This window comes from Peromyscus leucopus, chromosome 11, assembly GCF_004664715.2.
Source record: "Peromyscus leucopus breed LL Stock chromosome 11, UCI_PerLeu_2.1, whole genome shotgun sequence".
Taxonomy (NCBI): Eukaryota; Metazoa; Chordata; class Mammalia; order Rodentia; family Cricetidae; genus Peromyscus; species Peromyscus leucopus.
In genome coordinates this window covers 49,664,124-49,670,789 of record NC_051072.1, presented here as the reverse complement: position 1 = coordinate 49,670,789, position 6,666 = coordinate 49,664,124, and the positions used below count along the sequence as shown (strand labels likewise).

At 40.4% G+C, this 6,666-nt stretch overlaps 1 non-coding gene across 1 annotated transcript; it reads left to right on the top strand.

The window, feature by feature from the left end:
• Nucleotides 1-4,071: 4,071 nt before the first annotated feature.
• LOC114694706 lies at nt 4,072-4,235 on the top strand. Its single transcript, XR_003734737.1, has one exon. It is a non-coding gene; the product is annotated as a U1 spliceosomal RNA (small nuclear RNA).
• The last annotated feature ends 2,431 nt before the right edge of the window (nt 4,236-6,666 follow it).

Below are 6,666 nucleotides of genomic sequence, written 5' to 3'. Positions count from 1 at the left end.
TATGACGAAGTTCCAGCTCTGTGGCTACAAATAGCATCACAGACAGTTGCCTTGGAAATGAGTTATTATCATACATTAAAGCTAGGCGGGGCTTGCCGTGTTGGCTATGGAGCTCTTAGAAGGGAAACCTGCCATGCTGATAAAATAAGGAAGAAAAACAGTAAGAGAATATGTAAGTAGAAAATAGAACATCTCTTCAACAAATTTACATTCATGTTTCATAAATACCAGTCTGGAAAAGGAATGCTGTAGACAGGAAAGAATGAAACTTTGAAAGTTGCTTAAATACCTTCCTTGTTCAATTGCAAATCTTCCGGAAGTATCTGACTTTTCCTTTTTCTATTGGTTTAATCATGCAAAACGCAACCTTACATGTAAGTCAATCATTCACACACTGAAGACTACTCAAGGCAGACCTGGGTCCCCAGTGGTAAATTCTGCTGTATGTCAAGCTCTGTCATGAGTAGCTTCCAATCCTTCACTTCTCTCCCCCTCCTCTTTTTTGAGACAGGGTCTCACTCTGTAGCTGAGAACAATCTCAGGTTCGGGGTCCTCCTCCCTGGGCCTACAGAGTTCTGGGCTTACAGCTATGAACTACCACATGCAGCTTTGGTCTCCTTGAACTTGAGAATTAAAAAGTTCCTTGCAAACATATAGGATTATAGAAGCTATGGTAACAAGTAGCCACCACAACTGGTTCGAGTCCTGTTCTACCAAACGGCTCACTTCTGTAAACAGCGTCATAGGGCAACCTCACTATAGCTCTCTCACTTTGGAAAGGCAACCAGAAAGAAACAGACACACTCCAGTAAGTGTGCCTGTGAGTGTTACCCAATCAACAGCAGTTTCACATGAGCAGCCATACTTCAACTGATGACGCCAATCTACTTAAAATTACGAGATTACTGATTACTGATTCCCAGATCCCATACTTCCTCAGAATGCGAGTACGACCAGGCATTTGTTCTGCTTGGGAGGACTGTGTCAACTCACATCTCTTACAGTAATAAGCAATAGTTGGCTTTGGTTTTTTTGAATAATGGTCTCTTGTCTTTTGACAGTTTGGGAGGGTTTTTTCAAGATGGTTTTGAGTACTCTTCAGTTGGTAGCATTGTGGGTGACCATTAGGTCAGCAGCAGAGCTTGTTGGACACCTTGTATCCAAATCCTGCTTATTTCTCTTCAGGGGACTGCCAAGTGATCTAGGCCTGCTCCGACTGCTATCTGCTGAGTTCTTACTGCAAACTCATTTTGTTATTCTGAGATTTGTAGACAATAGGCTTTTGTTTAGATTTAGGTTTTGTAGAAAGCAATTAGACTTTTTTGGGTTAACGATGCGCCATACGGTAAATAATTAGACCGAGGTCTTTGTGCAATAAGATAAGTAGACCTTTCAGTTTGGAGGTGAGCCACTTAGCATTTTTAGATGATTAACCTACTTCCTCTCCTGCTTATGGTCTCCCTTTTGCTCCTGTCTGTCCCCACACAGCCTTCCTTGTTTTTGATTGTTTGTTTTTGTGGCGAGTATAGGGAGTGCTCTCTAAGGAATATATGGACATGAGGGCCTCATGACTTTCCAAGGCAAATAAGCAAGCCTTGGGGGCTGACGCTGGAAGTCTATTAGACCAGTGATCAATTGTTAAGAAAGGGGAGGGGACTGGTCTGGGACCAAGCATAAAACCTTTGATGATGGCTTCTTGTTATCTGATAATTTGGGAAGGCCACTCACTTTACTTTACACATCCCCAGAGTCAAGTATCATCAGGTTGAAATCTATGTGGTTCCCTCAATCTCTAGCTGGTTGGGGTTCATCAGTCACCTAAACCTCATGCTGTAAACTGACCACAACACCCTCCTTTCCATATGGGTTACAGCTTTGCTCATATCTACATGTCTCTTCCTGAAAGGGCCTCTGTTTCCTTTAGGATGGGCTATAGTCCAAGGCTGTAGCTGTAGCTCAGTGGCAGAGCACTTGTCTTGAACGTATTATGTCTTACGTTCAAGCCCCATTATTGCTAGAAAAAGAGATGCACTATAATTTAGAAATAGTAACTGTACATGGCAGAAGAAAAATTTGATTTGGACTAATAATACATCTGACATGTATGAATATTTAAATTAATATCTTTAAGGGGAAGTCTAATGAATAAATAAACAGCAAACAGGAGGAAAAACACCAGTAAAAAGTCACCTTCTTTTGTGGTGTGCTGAGGTCTCATAAATCATTCTAATACCAAGAGAATCTCTCCAAGACTTCTCGAGCTTTGGAAGCCTCTCTTGTTATTCTTTGAAGAACATTTTTTTTCTCTTTTTCTACTCAACTTTATCTGGCCTTCTAAGTCAGCTTTGCCTTTTCTGGGTAATGACAATTATATTGCATTTATTTTTTGGTCACAGGACAGATTAACAATTTATATCTAGAACTACATAATGGCTATAATTTAAAAGATTCATACATGAGGGGGCTGGAGAGATGGCTCAGTGATTAAGAGCACCTGCTGCTTTTGCAGTGGATCCCAGCACTCACACTGGATGGCTTACTATGATATATAACTCCAGTTCCAGGCATTATGGTGTCTTCTCTGGCCTCTGCAGGCACCCACACACACATAGTACACACACACACACACACACACACACACACACACACACACACACTAAATAAATAAATAAATAAATAAATAAATTTCTCCAAGTGTTCAGAACTCAAGAAGACAATTGTTACATAATTGATATTTTGTTATCTATTTGGTTTCCTTTTCTTTATAAAAATGTATTTATGCTCACATAGGTGATGGGATATGTATCCTCTAGAAATCGGGGACCTGTGGACATAGATGTAGATGCTGTGGATACAAAGGTCATAGAAAGAGTGAGTGTTCTTCATTAGTGAAGGGACAGAAAGACAATTGTGGAGGTCCCTTCCTCTGCACTAGCAGAGGGACCAAGGCAGCTTTGCTTTTGCTAGGTCAGCAGCTGTATCTACCACGAATCTCTTTACTATGTAACATCATATTCCACAGGGGGAAACGCTTAAAGTTCTTTGAAGAACAACTAGTATTTCCAATAAAAACAGAAAGGAAAAAAAATTATCTTGAAATAAAAATGACTGGCTGTGCCAGATGCAAAAGAATGAAAGACACATTTCATACGACACAGTGAACCTCAGAAGACTCAAGGAAAAATATGACTCATTTGCTCCTGTTTACTAGAAGCCCTCAAATAAGGAAAATTGGCAAAACTCCCAAGTCCCTCCCCAGTTCTTATCTTGTAGTTGATAGACCCCTTGATTGAAAGAATAGCAATTTCTTCTCTGTAGTACAGCATCTACGAATTTAATATGTAGGGTTTACTTTACAAACGGCCAGACAAAATATCCTGCCAAAGGATTACTTTAAACCCCAGAGAGCTGAGTGTGTTGATGTTCCCTGTAATTCAAGCATTTGGGAAACTGGGTCAGGGGATCATAAATTTGAGACCAACCCTGTGTTGCATAGTGAAACCCTGTCTCAAAAAAAAAAAAAAAAATCTAAAAAAATTACTTAACTGCAATGATATGGTTAATAATATGCCTAGATTATGCAAGATTCAGATTGCACAGATATGGTCAGCTTAATTTCAGCAAAGCCCTTAAAAATCTTCCTGAAAGCTGTAGAGATGGCTCAGTGGGCAAAGGCACTTGCCACCAAGCCTCATGACTTAGGTTTGAGCCCTGAGAGCCGTGTGATGGAAGAAGAGAATCAATTCCTGCAATGTGTCTGATCTCCACACCCACATTGTGACATGCATAACCTATTTATGACATGTGAGTACACACACACACACACACACACACACACACACACACACACAAATTTAAAAGTTTCCTGTCTTCTACCATGTATAAAAATAACTCAAAATGGATTAAAGACCTTGAAGTAAGTCCTAAAACCATAACTTCTAGAAGAAAAACATGGGGGAAATTTCCAAATGTTGGACTTGACAATAATTTCTTGAACATGACATTAAAAACATAGACAATTAATGCAAAAAGAGATAAATTGGACTATATCAGAGTTAGAAAATGAATATCATACTTACCTGGCAGGGGAGATACCATGATCAAGCAGGTGGTTTTCCCAGGGCGAGGCTCACCCATTGCACTTGGGGTGTGTTGACCCCTGCGATTTCCCCAAATTCGGGAAACTTGACTGCATAATTTGTGGTAGTGGGGGACTGCGTTTGTGCTGTCCCCTGGAGGAAAAAAGAGAGAGAAAATGAATATCAAAAGACATAACAGAGTAAAAAGGAATTCAAGAAAACATGTATCCTATCTCTGATAAGAGATGTATAGATTATGTAACAATATATGAAGAGCTCACATGACTCAACAGTGAAAAACTCTACATGGGCAAAGACTTGAGTGGACATTTCTACTGAGGTATATCCAGATGGATAGCAAACATGAGGAGATGTGGAACATTACTAACAGAAATATGACTCAAATCACAGCTAGAGATCATCTTAGATCCATTTGGATGGCAGCTATTAAAAGAAAATTAGGAGGGGTTAGGGATTTAGCTCAGTGATAGAGTGCTTGCCTAGCAAGCGCAAGGCCCTGGGTTCAGTCCTCAGCTCCGGAAAAAAAAAAAAAAAGAAGGAAAGAAAGAAAAAAAGAAAGAAAGAAAACAAGAAAGAAAATTAGGTAATTGTATTTTAATTTAAAGTTCTTTTGGAATTAAATAAATAAAAAAATTTAAAAAATGAAGAAAGAGCCGGGGAGGTGGGGTGGGGTGGGGTGTGGGTGGGTGGGTGGGTGGTGGCGGCGGCCTTTAATCCCAGCACTCAGGAGGCAGATGCAGGAGAATCTCTGTGAGTTTGAGGCCAGCCTGGTCTACAGAGTGAGATCCAGGACAGGCACCAAAACTACACAGAGAAATCCTGTCTCGAAAAACCAAAAAAAAAAAAAAAAAAAAGAAGGAGGAGGAGGAAATCCAGAAGGGTACTGGAAAAGATCTAGACAAATTAATACTCATGCTCTGTTAGTGAGATTAGAGGATAGAGCAACAGTTATGGAAGACAATCATGAGGCTCTTCAAAGCATTGTAAATTCAAGTAACGTGTGATCCAACAGTCACACTTGTGCATATGTATACCAAAGGATCAAAGGCAGTGATTTAAAGAGAGTTTACAAATGTGATATAAAACACACACATACAAACACATGCACCCACACATGAATATTGTATTGGTTTCAAAGAAAATGGCCCCCAGAGGGAGTGGCACTATTAGGAGGTGTGGCCTTGCTGGAGGAAGTGTGTCACTTTGGGGTTGGGCTTTGAGGTTTCCTATGCTCAAGCTTCACTTCCTCTTGCCTGTGGATCAAGGTGTAGAACTCTCAGCTGTCTCTCCAGCACCGTGTCTGCCTGCATGCCACCATGCTTCCCACCATGATGACAATGGACTAAACCTAGGAGACCTTGTCTCAAAAATAAATAAAATAAAATAAAATTAGATTGTTTAAAAAAGTAAATAATAGGTATATTAATTACTTGATTCCTTGATTATGCCTGAAAATAACAGCTACATTAAAGGTAGAAGCAGAAAAAGAGGAATTCTAGATGCTGGTATACAGTAATGTTGATAATAAATACTTTCAAAATGCTTTTGAGCTCTGGGAGTTCAAAGTCAACCTGGTCTGCATAACAAGTTCTAGGACAGCCAGGAATACATAAAGAGATCTTTCCTCAAAAAAACAAAACAAAACAAAATTCAAAAAATTTCCTTAGATAAGAACTTCATAAAAACACTAGTGTAATCAAAAAAATCCACAGGCGAGGTTTATGAATTCCAAAACGAATACACAGAATATGGGTGCTTATTCTTTTAAAAACCTTTATTTATTTGTTTGTTTGTCTATTTGTTTATTTATTTATTTATTATTTTTGGTTTTTCGAGACAAGGTTTCTCTGTATAGCTTTGCACCTTTCCTGGAACTCACTTTGTAGACCAGGCTGGCCTCGAACTCACAGAGATCCTCCTGCTTCTGCCTCCCAAGTGCTGGAATTAAAGGCGTGCACCACCACCACCACCACCACCACCACCACCACCACCACCACCACCTGGCTTAAAAACCTTTATTTATTTAGTGATATAATTTTGGGGACAGGGTCTCACTACATATCTTTGGCTGGCCTGGAACTCACTATGTAGATGAAGCTGGCCTTGAACTCACAGAGACCTCCCTGCTTCTGCCTCTCAAGTGTACCATTGTGCCAGGCAGATATTTATATCTTTCCAAATTGCGTTTAGTTATATGTAGGTGTGTGTCTGTCTGTGGGTATGTCCATTTAAGTACTGGTACCTGCAGATCCCTCGGAGCTGGAGATAATGATGGCTGTGAGCCACCTGCCATGGATGCTGGGAGTTGAATTTAGGGAAAGGTTTCTGCACCCTGATAGGCTTCTCCGCCGATGCAGCAATCGGAATCGACCAAGTCAGACCAAATGAGAAAAGCCCGGTTTAATGGGTAAAGTGTTCCCAGGTGATTCTCCAGCCCCTGCAGAGAGGAAATGGGGATGAGAGACCGGAAAACCACGTGTCTGTTTTCTGGCATGCAGTTTAAATACCCTATGGGAGTGGTCTTGAGCCTTGAGCATCTCTGGGGGAGGGGAGTTGAGGTGGATTT